This window comes from Cannabis sativa, chromosome X (assembly GCF_029168945.1).
Source record: "Cannabis sativa cultivar Pink pepper isolate KNU-18-1 chromosome X, ASM2916894v1, whole genome shotgun sequence".
In the NCBI taxonomy this organism is placed as follows: domain Eukaryota; kingdom Viridiplantae; phylum Streptophyta; class Magnoliopsida; order Rosales; family Cannabaceae; genus Cannabis; species Cannabis sativa.
In genome coordinates, this window is record NC_083610.1 from 65,545,326 (window position 1) to 65,562,120 (window position 16,795).

Sequence of the window (16,795 nt, forward strand, 5' to 3'; positions counted from 1 at the left end):
AAAATTTATTTTAATATGCCAATAAGTTTATTTGGCATATATGACTATAGGTATATATACCAAATAAACTTATGAGCAAGACATTTCATCATATTCAAATTTTTGACAAGTGCATATATTGTTATCCAGGTTTACTATGTAAGATATGTTACAGTCATGTACTTTGTATACAACTAGATTTGATGTCTCGACCGGAAAAAAATAGACTAATTATATACTCATTAGTTACATTTTAACAATGCATACAAATAATTATAAAAATAAAAAATTTATAAACAAGTAACATATTAGTATTACGTTAATTTACCAATTAAAATATCATTGGTCACCATAAAAAAAATTCCAACATTAGAATATTTTTTAGCGGCATCTTAAGCAACTAAAAAGTTTTTCTTCATAAAAAAAAAAGTTTTTTTCTTCAATAAAGTAAGGTAACTAATAAATGAATGAATCATTTTTTTTTCTGTGTGTGAAAAAGTAACATCATAATTGCTTCATTTTAGGTATCAGAAGCAACTAAATAGTTCATTTTCATTATGGTGACGATAGAAAAATATGTATATGTTGTTACAAGTCAAAATGACCACATTATTATTATAAACTTGAAGGTTACTCAATGTATTATTATAACATAAAAATAACTAATTAATTACTAAGATGTATATAAATAATTTGTTTTGGAGACAATTAAAATATATCTCAAATTATTTCATATAAAATGATAGTTTTTTTTTTCTTATATAAAGTAACTTATTGGTTTCTTAACAATATCATAAGTAACTTAAAAGTTACTTTTATAATGCAGAAAAAAATATTAAAATTTTAGAATTTATTCTATTTTACGCATATTAGTTCGGTATTAAGATATTACTTAATGGTACGCTTTTCTTAAAAAAAAAATATTACTTAATGATGTAGCAATGTATTTTCTTAAGATTTTTTTAAAATGTATTGATGATAGCTTATTAGTTTTTTGAAATAAACTTGAAAGTTACCAAAATATATCTTAAATAAGATTCTATTAGTATAACTCAAAAATAATTAGCTGGTATCTTACAATGTAAAAATGTACGTTTTGAAGGTAATAAAAAATTATCTCAAAAATATGATCTAAAAAAATTTAATAAAAGTTACCGATTTGTATTTTACCATCATCATAAGAAATTAAAAAGTTTTTTTTTTTTTTTTTTTTTAATCCAAAAGAATATATTTAGTTAGTCAAAAAGTAACTAAGTTGTGTTTGAGAAATAACTTAATTATTTTTTAATTTGGATATCAAAATTTCTATGTAATTACATTCTAATACTTTTATGTTTACTTTATATTTGATTAATAAAAAATAACTACGTACTACTCACACGAAAATTGTAAAAGTGACTCTCTTAATAAAAATAAGCATATAACATATGTGGTTAAAAAATTCCATTAAAGTTACTATGTATTATACTTAATAGTAATTTTTTAATAATCTATGCAATTTATACTTTGGTATATTTTATTTTATGTCTCTAAAACAATTTCTAAGTTTTTTTTCTTTTAAATATTGTAAGCAACTAAATGTTTGCTTTTTCATTTTGGTGATAGTGACGCCTGATGCTATGCATTCTAATGGACTAGCAATTGAATTCCGTGTATTAATTTCCTCATCCGGCATTATTTGGCTGACGTGTAACGTCATAATTAGCCATTTAAATATTATAAGGTATAATTGTAAAACATTCACTTTATTCGTATATCTATTCTATATAAAGTGTGCCTATATAACAGAATTCTTGGTTTATGAGAAATTTATGGGTGACTTTTTATTTATAATATTAAAAATAAAATGAATTATTATTAATTTTTTTTTTTAAATTTTCTATTCAAAAATAACAGTTTAAATTCCCAATTTATTTTTACCTATAAATTCTTTTTCCAAATCAACTGAAATTATTTTTCCCAGCTGTTCAAAATCAAATCAAATGTGTTCAGAAAAATATCCACGAACCAAAATATATACAATAACAGATCACCTCCATCCTTAAGATGAGTAAATTTAAGAATAACAGATCAAAATCTCAATTTCAATAATTTTGTAAACAACTTAAATTTACTGTGATAATTTAATCGGATGCTTACAGCTTGTCATATTATTCAGGCCACGGTTTAAGAAGCTATGCCCTAAATCTCGATTTCAATTTGATTTTCAATCGTTATATTCAAAATCTCACTACCGACTGAATGTGTTCGGAGAAGAAGAAGAAGCCCAATTCGATTTGATTTTCAATCGTTCCCTAAATCTCCATTTCAAATGAACGATTTGATTTTTCAATTGTTATATTCGAAATCTCATCACCGACTGAATGTGTTCGGAGAAGAAGAAGAAGCCCAATTCGATTTGACTTTCAATCGTTCCCTAAATCTCGATTTCAAGTGAACAATTTGATTTTCAATCGTTATATTCGAGTGTTTGAGTCTCTGAACAGAGATGGCTTTAAGGCACCTAATTACAAGTTTTTTCTTGATAAAGATTGTCTTTTATTTTTGGAATATGGATGCATTGTTAGAGATTATGTCAATGGGTAGTTTTAAGATTTAATTTTGTTTATTGATTGTGGGAACACTAATTTCAGTTCTTTGGTCTGATTGTGTCTTTGTGATTTCACTAATTGAATTTCTTTTGTTGAAAGAGCTGCATTTTTGCATCTTTTGTTAAAAATCAAATTGTGAGATTTAGGGATGCATTAATTTTATGAAAGGTTTGTACTTATTGGAAATTTTACGCAACATTGGTTTTGATATTGAGTTTAATGTAGTTGGGAAGGATATAGAATTATTACAAAATGCCTGAGTAAGATAAAAAAAACTACCTTTAGTGAGAAATTTTCCTTTATTTTTTCAAGTTTAGTTTTGAAATCTAGAAAGGTTTTGATTGAAAATTGGATTGAGCTGGAAGCTAGGGAAGAATTTTGTTGACATATTGAGAAGCTTTCTAATATAGAGAGAGAAACCAGCATTAACATCAGTATACATGTTGATTTGGGAAAAATAACTTCATATATAGCTGTAGATGACAACTCCCTCATGTCTCATTCCTGAGTTCCTCTTCTTGTTGATGCCTTTCGTGATAGGTTGAATGATCTTTTAATGCGTTACTGATCTCATACAATTTAGCATCAAGATCATCGCCCGAGAATTTTTTTAGACAGTTTGGAAATATATTTGTATGACAAGAAGATATTGAAGGTAACACTGGTTTCTTCATTTTTTCATGTTTTCTTTACAACATTTTTTAACCTTTCGTAATGAATATTGCAACCTGTTAGAGTACTCAACATGAAAATCTGTTGCTCATTATAGGCTATGGGGAAATATTTAAGTGTCAATGAGATTGATGCTTTTCCCGTTTCACAGGTTTTGATATAATACATTACATGATAGGGTGTTATGTTCTTTTCCAAAGGCTTATGGCAAAGTATTTCCTTAGGAATAGTAATGACTTAGTTTTTGCTAAAAATAGTAATGACTTATTTGGTTGGAGGAAGTCCTCCTTTTTTAAATTATCTATGTGATTCAATGATTTGAATCAATGAAAGTCAGATGATATTTTTTACGGGAAAAAATGAAAAATGAAAAACTATAAGGTAAATGGTACATTTTTTAATGTTCAGTCAAGATGTTTCACTCTCATATCATTTCTCTCTTTTTGCTATGTTTTTTTATATTTATCATATTTTTCATTCTCAGGATTTGTGTTTTTCTTTTTTTCTTCATAAACATTGGTTTTTGATTTCTGGGTTTCCGAAGAAGCAATACAAGGTTTCAGTTAGAGCCGCAATCTCTGTATCTTCACTATGTTTGGATCTCTGACCCGCACATGCTTTTATATGGTGTCTTTCTTATTTATTTCAAGAGGAACTACATATTGTTACACATCATTATTTTGAATATTTAATCCTTTTGTTTGAACAGGTTTTGGCATCGTTCAGGCCCCTTACATATTCAGAAATTCTGAAGATGCTTCAGTTATGGGGCCTTTTGGATTTTGATGTGAAAATATTCTTCCCCCATGATTTTCATAGTCTTCCTCTAGGCTACCATAAACAAAAAAGTAAGGAATATGAATTCACTCACATGTATTGACATGACAAGTACTATTATACAAATCATATATTTACAAAATGTGTGTTGATCAAGCTCTAAAATAAAATTACTGAACGTTTGTTTTGTTGATGGTTTTCTATAATGCTATCCTATCTAGAGGTTTCTTCTTTGTTTCTTGTAGCTTTATTGGTCAGTTCATGTAATGAGGCGAGTCTGTATTTTTTTCTCGCCTGAGATGTACACATAATGTGATTATCGGAAATTCAAATAAATTTTATACATGGTTCTCTACTCTTGGACATGATTTTGTATTTATAGATTAAAGATAAATATTGAGATACAAAGTTCTCTCACTATATATTGGTATTTTTAATTAGAATAAATAGTATGCCTTCCTCTGAGCTTTGACATAATAAGTTGTTGAATAGGATTACTTAACAATAACAAATTTTGATGAAGTGTTAAAGAATGGTTTAAACAGTTTTGAAAAGTAAAATAAGATATTTGAATTGCAATTTTGTTGGTCCTGATAAGAATTTTCCTTCTATGCTTTCTCTTTCTCTATACTGTATATAGATTAGATTTTATTTTTATAATGTTCAGTTTCTTTCTTTTTTTCTTTTTATTAAATTAATGAACGCAGTTTTACTGATTTTTTCTAATAATTAAGAATAGTTATAGCATATGTTGAACTAGATGACAATACAAAGAGCCTATTCGCTGTCATGTTTGCAGATATTGTGGAAAAAATATTTTTTGTACTGCTGCCCAACTAATAGATTATACTGCAGAGTGCAGAGGTGTAGTTTTAAATAAATAAAATAATTTTACTTGCCTTTCATAAGTAGATTTTTTTAATTAAATAAATTATGCACACCATGTCCAATCATCTTTAATGAAAATACATCACTATTTACCGCCGCTTTGTTAACACTACCAAATTTAATTTATCAACGAAAAAATAGACAATTCAATTATATGTGGACCCGGCTAGAATAAAAAGTGCAAAATACAAAAATTACACTATTGTCTTTGTGGAAGCAAATGAAGATTAACCTCCATCCATGAGTATCATTAGTTTTCTTATCTATAATTTTTAGACAAATGTTATCTTTAATTATCAACAATTTAGAGATTGATTTTTAATTTTTTTTTATCTTACACACATTTTAATTGTCAAAAATTATAAATTATATTATTTAGATATACATAATAATAATCTTACCTAATAACTAATAACATTTTTTTTTTTTAATTTTTAATCGTACTACTTTTAAATAATGTAGAAAAAATCTAACATAAAATTTAGTATACGTGCCTCGCACGTAGTTTTTTACTAGTATATATAAAAAAATCCCAAAGTTGTTCGTACTTGCCAAATTTTCAGTTAAATAAATAAAGGTTATTATTCAAATGTTACCAAGCAGCTCCTAGGTTCTCTTATTTGATCCTCTTTTAAAAACGGTTTATTTCATGCCACATTGTTTTAAAAATTATAGTATGATTATTTTTGATGAAAAGTAGGAAAGATTACTAATTAATAGAGTTTAAATATGTATAAATAAATTTGGGGGGTTTTTCAGGTATATACAAAAAAGATAAAATATTACCAAAATACATTGAGTTGGTCCTATAAACATTTATATAATCCAACAACTAAATATTACAACAATACCTCTTCTTCTAAGCCTTTAGCCGCATGAAGCAAAATCCTCAACAACGGGAAGCTTCGATTGATCAACCCAGCAAGCCAACCGAAACGAAAACCAACTAGGTGGAGAACCACCATTAATTCCAGCGACTTCACCTGAGAAGAAGACTGGAATCAATCCAAACACATGTTGTTTCATATTGATGAAAAAAAGTACAGAAAAACTGGTTCGAAACTAAAATTCAACCCTGAATTCTGATTTAATTCGCAGAAAACTAGTCCTCCTAATATCAATTTTCAGATTCATAAAATATAAATCTCTAACAAATAGATTTGGAGCTCCCAATCAATCCAAATCACGTATATCCAAAAAAGAAAAAAAAATACATTAATACTATAACTAAAAGTTTATCCTATTGCATTTTCGTTATTTTTCAAATCTCTAATGGTTAATTTGTTCATATTAAATCACGAATAGAATAGTGAATTCACATGTAGATAGAGTCACGTACGTGGAAATACTGTTTTGGTTTTTTATGTTTCTAAAAAGTTCCATCACAGTTGCAAAACTGTTTTGCTAACGCACTGAAACTTGACATTATCAATTATTACAAACTGATAACGATACAATAAATTTTATCATATTTACAAGTGTTTCAGATCGTCAATGCAATACAAAGCTCTTTAGAAAAACTTTTATAACATGATTAGATTTATTAATATACTAAATTAGTTGATATAAAGTTGGTTTACAGAGGTCGAACAACTGTTTCTCCATATAATACTATTAATGTATAATTAATTATCGATCAGTGACAAAAAAAAAAAAATACTACTGACAAATAGTTTCTTATAGATACACATTCACATCTATCATTTCTACTTATAATTAAGTTACAAATTACAGTAGAACCTCTATTCAAGAATACTCTATTCAAGAATAACCTCTAATTTGTTATAAAAAAATGAAGTCCCAATTTGGGCCAGTTATAAATAAGAATAACCTCTATATTGTAATTAGTTATACATTTTTTAAGTCCCGTATTAATAAAATATACCTCTATATAAGAATAATTACATCTTAAATAAATATATACATATATTTTATAAATTTACTTATGTAAAATTAATAATTTTATTTCAAATTATAGTACATGTATAAATATTATATGTACTCGAAAATAATTTTAATATAATATAGTATTAAGAATTGTCTATTGGTATTTTTGTTACATTGATATTTTTTGATATTTTGATTTTTTTTTAGTGTAACTCTATTTAGTTATAACCTCTCAATTAGAATATTATTTTCTTGGTCCCAAGTGTATTCTTGGATAGAGGTTCTACTAGTTGAATAATAGTTGTGCTAGATTAAAATTATAGTATGATAAGAATATGGCTCAAAATTGGTAATACGCGACTTGAACAGATAAAACACGATTGTGGTAAGTTTTGTTTGTATTACATATGGGGTATTATTAGTTGTTTTGAGGTTTTATGTTAGTTGGCTTGCAACAGATATAACTGTTGCATTACAAATGTCTTGAAGTTGACTTACAATATTCAAACTGTAATGTGTTGGGTTTTGTGCCCTAAATAAAACTCACTTCAATATAATCAGATTTACTAATTAATAAATATCAGAAATTGCTTTTATGTTGCCTGGTTCACATGATTTATTTCATGATTATGTTTAATGTATAAATTCTATTAAGTCCAGAACATATATAAATATGTCTATATTTGTTCATGATTATAGTGTCGTCAACACAGTGAAATATAATCATGATTATATATTCAAAAGTTTAATTCCCATGATTTGTCAATTCACTGGATTTAGACTGGCATGATAATCAGTGATAAGGTATACTTACACCTTGGATAAGTGTTATGTCCTTTTCAGGGCATTGGCAAAGTTTACCGATATCGGATGTAAGGAGTATATATTGGAAGGGACTGATATTGATCTTAGATAAGATATCATAAACTTACCAATATTGTTGGAAATTATTTTATCAGGATCTTAGATCTACTCACAAGTATGTTTATTAACATCCTAAATAAGAACTTTCTAAAAGGATAAATTAAACACATATAAAGTTTAAGAAACCTTACATTGGGTGCAGCGGAATTAAATGACTCCTTCCGTTCAGATCTCTAACCCTTGAATCCTTTCTGTAGCAGAGTATTATCAAGATCTGAACCTGGATCTTCTTTCTCTGAATTCTTGATGCTGAATCTCATTTTCTGATGATCTTTCTTCACGATCTTCCTCACTATGATTGAGGTATTGCTTGATGTGTGTGGGCACTACTCTAATCACTAAAGTAATTTCGAAATTCAAAGGAAGAAGCAAGAGAGAGAGTGGCGGCTAGAGAAGAGAGAGTGGAGGCTTAGGTTTTTCTGATTCAGAAAGTGTAATTTTCCTGAAGCCTTCACTATCTATTTATAGCATTCCACTAGGGTTAGATTTGAATTATATGGCATTAAAATAATGAAAAAATCAACTTAAAAAGCCTACAAAGGTGGCCGGCCATGGCTTAGTGGACTGGGCCTTGCTTTTTGCAATTTTGCAATTTTAACACCTTTTGTATCTGATTTTCTCAAAAATGCCAATTTCCTAATTCAATCATTTAAACGCCAATTCTAACTATTTAATAATTATAAATAATTATTAAATAATATTGTCATTTATCATATTTATTAATTGAACCATACAAAGTATCATAATTAACAAATATGCCTCTATTAACTCTTTCTTTACAATTTCGCCCTTACTTAGTGAAAATTTCACAAATAGACATAGTCTAATTTGTGAATTATAATTGATTAATCAAAACCAATTACATGAGTCTTACAAACAATATTATCTCAACTAGTGGGGGGACCATGGGTCTATATAACCGAGCTTCCAATAAGTAGATCAAGAATTTAGCACTAAAATTCACTAACTTATTAATTCTTCGTTGAATCCACGCATAGAACTTAGAATTTCACTCTCAGTATATAGAATGCTCTATATGTTCCACCATATAGACACATCATTAGTTATCCATTGTTATAATCCTAATGTGATCAATGATCCTCTATATGAATGATCTACACAGTAAAGGGATTAGATTACCGTAACACCCTACTATGTATTTTATCCTTAAAACACTTGACCCCGTATAAATGATATTTCAGCTTATGTGAAATGAGATCTCCACCATTTATTTTCGTTTGGTCAAGCTCGAAGGAGATCATCCTTTGCTTACTATTCGCCAGATAGAAGCTATAGATTCCATGTTTATGCTAGCGCTCCCACTCAATTGCACTACCGTGTTCCCAAAATGTACGTATCACCCTGACCTAAAAGTAGGCTTAACTAACAAATCAAAGAACACGAATAGCCTTTCAAGATTGAGCCTAATCATAACAGGATTAAGATCATTTGATCTAGGATCAACTTGGCGATATTGACTTGAATAGATTTTACGGTAAGTTTAATTAAATCTAAATCAAAGTTCAATATCGGTCCCTTCCGATGCATACTCCATTCATCCAACCTGAGCTTTACTTTAACCAATGTTCTGGAAAGAACATAGTATTTCTCCAAATACAAGTAAACTCTTGTTGTAGATTATCATATCAGTAAAACCCTGTGTCTGATAAATCTAGGAAACTTTATTCACATAGTCATGTTTACTTTCCAATGTGATGACAGCACAATAAACATGATCAAGTATGTGAAAATGGTTTAAGATGAATTTATAAATCAATTAGACAAGCAATTGATAAAGTGAGCCAAAACATACACAAATGAATGAAAAATACTTTTGTTTCTTTATTGATGTTGAATAAAATAGATTACATTGAGATGGAGTTTTATTTAGGGCATAAAACCTAACAAACTCCCACTTGCACTAATATAAAACTAATTAGTACATATCAATTAATCCTAAATTCTGACGGTGCTTTTCAAAGGCTGTCACGGCCAAGACTTTGGTAAATGGATCAGCCAGGTTGTCCTCTGTGTCAACTTTCTCAACTAGTACATCCCCTCTTGCCACGTATTCTCTGATAATGTGATACTTCCTTTCAATGTGTTTTCTTCTCTTGTGGCTTCGAGGTTCTTTACTGTTTGCTATTGCTCCATTGTTATCACAGAGTAGTACCAGAGGCTTTTCCATTCCAGGAACAACACCTATGCTGGTGAAGAACTTTCTTAGCCAGACAAGTTCTTTAGCGGCCTTCGCCGTCGCTATGTATTCAGCTTCCATAGTTGAGTCCGATATCGCAGTTTGTTTTGCACTTCTCCAAACCACTGCTCCACCCCCAAGAGTAAACACCATCCCAGATGTAGATTTCCTGTCTTCAAGACTTGCCTGGAAATCTGAATCAGTGTAGCCTATGGGATTTAAAGCACCACCCTTGTAGACTAACACAAGATTCCTTGTACTCTTTAAGTATTTCAAAATATACTTAACTGCATTCCAATGTTCTTGTCCTGGATTAGACTGATACCTGCTCACGATTCCAACAGCATAACAGATGTCAGGTCTAGTGCATAACATTGCATACATTAGACTTCCAACTGCAGAGGCATAGGGAATTTTTGCCATGTCCTCTATCTCTTGAGGATCAGTCGGAGACTGTTCCTTAGATAGACGAATACCATATCTAGAAGGCATGTTTGCCCCATTGGTGTTGCTCATGGAGAATCTCTCTAAGACTTTGTCTATGTAGGTTGTTTGAGAGAGAGCAAGAGATCTGTTCTTCCGGTTTCTGATAATCTGAATACCAAGAACATAGGCTGCTTCACCCAAATCTTTCATATCGAATTGAGTGTTGAGCCATTCCTTGATGTGAGTCATTTTCTTGACATTGTTTCCAATGATCAAAATGTCATCAACATAAAGGACCAGGAATACTACTACTTGGTCTTCCTTGAGTTGGTAAACACAAGGTTCATCTTCATTCTGAAGAAAGCCGTAGGTCTTGATGATTTCATCAAACCTTTTGTTCCATGAGCGAGAAGCTTGCTTAAGTCCATAGATAGACCTGTTTAACTTGCAAACTTTCTTTTCCTGCCCAGGAAGAACATAACCTTCTGGTTGCTCCATATAGATGGTTTCTTCAAGTACCCCATTAAGGAAGGCAGTCTTGACATCCATTTGTCAGATTTCATAATCGAAAGCAGCAGCTATGGAGAGAAGAATTCGGATGGATTTGAGCATGGCAACAGGACTAAAAGTTTCCTCATAGTCCACACCTTCTCTTTGGGTATAACCCTTGGCTACAAGTCTAGCTTTAAAAGTTTTGACTTCGCCTCCAGCTCCTCTTTTCTTCTTGTAAACCCACTTGCATCCTATCGGATGATAGTCGTCAGGTGCATCTACATATTCCTAGACTTTGTTCTTTTTCATGGAATCCATTTCTGAATCCATCCCGGCTGACCATCATTTCTGTTGCGGACTAGCCATTGCCTGTTTATAGGTTAATGGATCGTCATCAATACCGTCACCTACGACCATATTGATTTCACCATCCAAGCCATAACGAGCAGGTTTTGTTGAAACCCTCCCACTACGACGAGGTACGGTTGTCTTCTGAACAGAAACTTTAGTAGTAGATTTCTCAGTTTGTTCAACTGAGGGAGTGGGATCGTCTTCTTCACGAGTGGAAGAGGACGGAACATTGGAAGGACTTATATCTGATAGCAATTCCTCTAGAACAACTTTACTTTTCGGTTTGTAGTCTTTAATATAGTTCTCTTCAAGGAAAGTAGCATTTGTAGAAACAAACACTTTATTATCCTTGTGACTATAAAATAGTCCACCCCTAGTCTCTTTAGAATTTCCAACAAACATGCATACTTCGGTACGTGATTCAAGTTTGCCTTCTTTCTTTCTTAAGACATGAGCAGGGCACCCCCAAATTCTGTAATGGCGTAAACTAGGTGTTCGACCATTCCAAAGTTCGACGGGTGTCTTAGGGACTGCTTTAGATGGAACAACATTTAGAATGTCATTTGCCATCTGTATAGCATATCCCCAGAAGGACGTAGACAGAGTTGAATAACTCAGCATAGACCTAACCATTTCCAAAAGAGTGCGATTTCTTCTTTCTGCAACTCCATTTTGTTGTGGAGTGGCTGGGCGATGTATTGGGATTCAATTCCAAGTTCAATTAAATGATCTTTGAACTGCATATCCATATATTCTCCACCCCTATCAGTTCGCAAGATCTTTAATGATTTACCTAATTGGTTTTGGGCCAAAGCATGAAACTCCTGAAACTTTTTCAAACGTTTCAGATTTCTTTTGCATTAGGTAAAGAAAACTATATCTAGAGAAATCGTCAATGAAAGTGACAAAATACTCATAACCACCTCGGGCTTTGACATTCAAAGGTCCGCAGACATCGGAATGCACTAACCCTAGAGGGATTTTGGCACGCTCTCCCTTTGCAGAGAAAGAACGTTTAGTCATTTTTCCTTCTAGGCAGGACTCGCATACTGGCAGTTCACCCAAGACGACATTTTTCAATGGACAGTCTTTGGTGAGCCTATTGAGTCTATCAAAGCCTATATGACCTAAACGTAAATGCCATAGATAAGTTTGATCATCATTATCAATCTCTTTTCTTTTAAGGTTTCTAGGTCTAGCTACACTGAAAAGTTCACTATTTAGTGAGATTTGAGTACTCGGTCTTAAAACATAAAGCCCTTGTTCCATTATAGCAACACATATTTGAAATCCATTACGAGAAAATGAACAATTTGTACTCGAAAAATTCAATATATAAGATTGTGTTTGCAAACATGAGACACTAATCAAGTTTCTACTAAAGTTTGGAATAAATAAAACATTTTCTAAAATTAAAAATCTTTGTTGAAACTTGATGCGGGCTTTTCCTCTAGCTTTGACCGATACTAATTCGCCATTGCCAACTTTAAGCTGTAACTCTCCTGGAAGCAGATTTTCCCAAGTTTCAAGCAAGCAAGAAGAACATACATGGTTAGTAGACCCAGAATCAACAATCCAGATGGATTTGTCGTTCTCTAAAACACATGATTCAAAGACAAAAGCATTACCTTCGTTTGAATTGTTTAGAAGCCTGGGACATCGTTCTTCATGATGACCCTTTCCATTACAATTCGAACATAGAAGATTATGTCTGATAATTGTACTTGAAGAAGCAGTTTTATCCTTCATACCTAGTCCTTTTCCTTCGATTATTGATTGCAAACCCAGGGGGACCCATTGCAATCAAGTTCCGTTCATGGGCTCGTAATTCTGCTTCGAGCTTGTCCATGTCGGAGGAGTTAGAATTGTTGATCATATAAGAGATAACAAATTCATTATACTCCGGAGGAAGACTATTAAGGATAAGTTGGACCCATTGTTCTCTTGATAAATCAATTCCTAGTAGATTTGCCTTTTGGAACTTCAGATTCATCATCAACAGGTGCGAGTTAATGCAACTACCAGGATGCATTTTCACACTATAGAGTTCTTTTGCTAAGATAGTAACTAAGAGAGGATCGGGGTGAGGGTTATTCATAATGACACTACAACACATCAATAAAACAGAAGTAAGGTTTTGGCTCATAAATTCATACACAATTTAGAAAATAACAAGTAATGACATATGTTATAGAAATACTAAATCTAACATAGTTTATTTTCCAAGGTATTTCAACAAACTGATACAGTGTCCCGTTTAGGCGAGAGTCAAAGCATCATCCATTGAATAGAGTTGTCAGCTCATCTAAAATGATAACCATTCTAGCAACCTTTTATTTGATCAAGATTGGAATTCAGCGTTGTCCCGTTTAGGCGAGAGTCAAGGCAATTCTATCTTATGAGCTTCCACCATTGTTTCATAACTTGCAAGTCAAGTATGGTCGCCACCATTAGGGTGATCTATACCATACAAAACACTTACAAGCTACTTATCATGCGAGGTTAAACGGTGCGAAATTGCTAATGAACGTTCCTCCATTAGGGAGGATTACTCACTAAAACAAACGCGGTGTAAAACCCACAATGGAGATCGAATGTCTCTTGATTAAAAGCTCATTATTTAAAAAATAATATATGTATTTTGTATAATCATTTAAATTCGATATTATAATAATGAAAAATTACAAACTAAAGTTGGTTTAAATAAAAAAAAATCAACTTTAATTAATTTTCAATTATTATTTAAATTTGAAAAATAAATTCAAATAAATATCGAACAAGTTCCATAATATAATAATGAAAAATTACAAATCAAAATTGATTTAAATAAAAAATCAACTTTAATTAATTTTCAATTATTAATTAAATTCAAAAAATAAATTTGAATATAAAATGGAACAAATTTGAAAAAATCTTGTTTAAGTTGTTTTAGAAGAATCTAAAAAATTAACTTAAATATCTTTCAAATCAGATTTAATTAAATTTAAAAATTAAGTTGTAACCACTTAATTTTGAAGATATTCCATTTTTTAAGTTAATATTCGAAAAGATATTAACTTAGAAAATATCTAAAGAATCTTAATAACCAATGCCTAAAATTCCTCAACTTAATTTTAAAATTTTGAATTCAAAAGATATTCAGATTTAAGTTGGTTAGTTGTAGATAACTAAATATCAACTTAAATAGGAATATTTAATGAAAAATTTAAATTAAGTTCCAGAAAGAATCTAGATGGTTATAATTCTATATTTAATTAAATACAAGAAAATACATATAGTTTAGCTTAGAATATAAAATTCTTTAAACTATGATTTTCTAAATTAATTTCAAAATAAATGAAATTAATTATGTTGCTAATCAATTTTAATTAGGTTAAACTAGTGTAATTAACCTAGTACAGTCATTCAAATCAGGCAAATGGGCCTTCACAATTGGGGTCCTTCATGTGAGGGGGTGCTGGGTTCAGTATGTCGTACCCACTTCTATGGCTCCCAACTCTCACACAAGGCCCAAAAGAGAGGAATTTAACCTTAATAAGAACAACTGTTATTAATTGAATAGGACCAAAAACTAAATGGGCCTAAATAAATTCTATCAAGAACTATGATAATTTATTTTAGCAACATTAACGTATATGCATCTATAATAAAATTAAACACATAGGCTCACACAGGCACACTTTGGATGGGTCCTATCATGTTGCTAGGTCATACACAGATGAAAGAAGGTTGTAAATTATACCTGTTACAAATTATTATCTTGACCAAGGGAGCCATCAGATCATTAGATGTGGCAAAAAGTAACCATGGCTATTTGCAATCAAGTAATAATAGGTTTTGAAAACTTACACATAAGCTAAAACACATACTCCTGCAACAAGGTTAGTTGGATAGTTGGATGTAGGATTTATTTAATTTTAAATTAAATATTTAATTTCGAAAATAATTAATTAAATAAAAAAAAAATTCGAAAAATTTAAAAAAAAATTGAAAAATTCGAAATTTTTTTTTAAAAAAATTTAAATTTAAAATTAAACCTACAATTTTTGAAAAATTAGGTTTCAACCAACCTAAATATCATTTCAAAAATTTGCTAACTACTTTTAAATTTTAAATGTTATTTTATAAATAAAAATTAAATAAAAAATTAGAAAAGATAAATAAATATCTTTTTCAAATTTTAAATGTAATTTAAATAAATAAAATAACAAAATTTAAAAAATTAGCAAAATATATTATATCGTTTAAAAATTACATGATTATAAATATCTTATTTTAATTATAAAATAAGATAAGATATAATCAAATTTTAAAATAAGATAGATATTTTAAGCAAGAAGATAGATACTAATTCTATTCAAATTCAAATTACACTAATATCTTGAATTAAATTTAAAAAATAATAAATTAATTCAAAATGATAATTAGAATTGAATTAGGAATAGTAATAGTATAAATACAAAACTATACCGAAAATCGGAAGTTAATTCCATGAAAAAGCATGAAAAATCGAAGAAAAACAAAAAAAATGTGAACTGTACGGACAGATTTGCGATCGCAGGAAAATATCAGCACAGCCCCGATTTTTTCAAATCTTCAAAAAATCATAACTAATTCAAATAAAATCCAAATTAAGTTCTGTAAAAGGCTAACTTGCTTAATTTTTTCCATACTATCCAATAAAAATAATTCCAAAGATAAAATCGCAATTATGTTTCACGAAAATTTTACAAACATCAATCAATCATCAAATAACACTCAATACAACATGATACCATCCAAAGAACATACAAACAATCGTTTTAAAGTCCAAATTTCTTGCAAGTAAATCAATTACCATGGCTCTGAGGCCAGTTGTTGGAAATTATTTTACCAGGATCTTAGATCTACTCACAAGTATGTTTATTAACATCCTAAATAAGAACTTTCTAAAACGATAAATTAAACACATATAAAGTTTAAGAAACCTTACATTGGGTGCAGCGGAATTAAATGACTCCTTCCGTTCAGATCTCTAACCCTTGAATCCTTTCTGTAGCAGAGTATTATCAAGATATGAAGCTGGATCTTCTTTCTCTGAATTCTTGATGCTGAATCTCCTTTTCTGATGATCTTTCTTCACGATCTTCCTCACTATGATTGAGGTATTGCTTGATGTGTGTGGGCACTACTCTAATCACTAAAGTAATTTCGAAATTCAAAGGAAGAAGCAAGAGAGAGAGTGGCGGCTAGAGAAGAGAGAGTGGAGGCTTAGGTTTTTCTGATTCAGAAAGTGTAATTTTCCTGAAGCCTTCACTATCTATTTATAGCATTCCACTAGGGTTAGATTTGAATTATATGGCATTAAAATAATGAAAAAATCAACTTAAAAAGCCTACAAAGGTGGCCGGCCATGGCTTAGTGGACTGGGCCTTGCTTTTTGCAATTTTGCAATTTTAACACCTTTTGTATATGATTTTCTCAAAAATGCCAATTTCCTAATTCAATCATTTAAATGCCAATTCTAACTATTTAATAATTATAAATAATTATTAAATAATATTGTCATTTATCATATTTATTAATTGAACCATACAAAGTATCATAATTAACAAATATGCCCCTATTAACT

General features: G+C 30.2%; 1 long non-coding RNA gene across 1 annotated transcript; it reads left to right on the top strand.

The window, feature by feature from the left end:
* Nucleotides 1-1,876: 1,876 nt before the first annotated feature.
* Nucleotides 1,877-4,382, top strand: LOC115713645 (uncharacterized). The gene is made up of 3 exons (XR_004011003.2): nt 1,877-3,225; nt 3,727-3,835; nt 3,952-4,382. It is a non-coding gene; the product is annotated as an uncharacterized LOC115713645 (long non-coding RNA).
* Nucleotides 4,383-16,795: the final 12,413 nt, after the last annotated feature.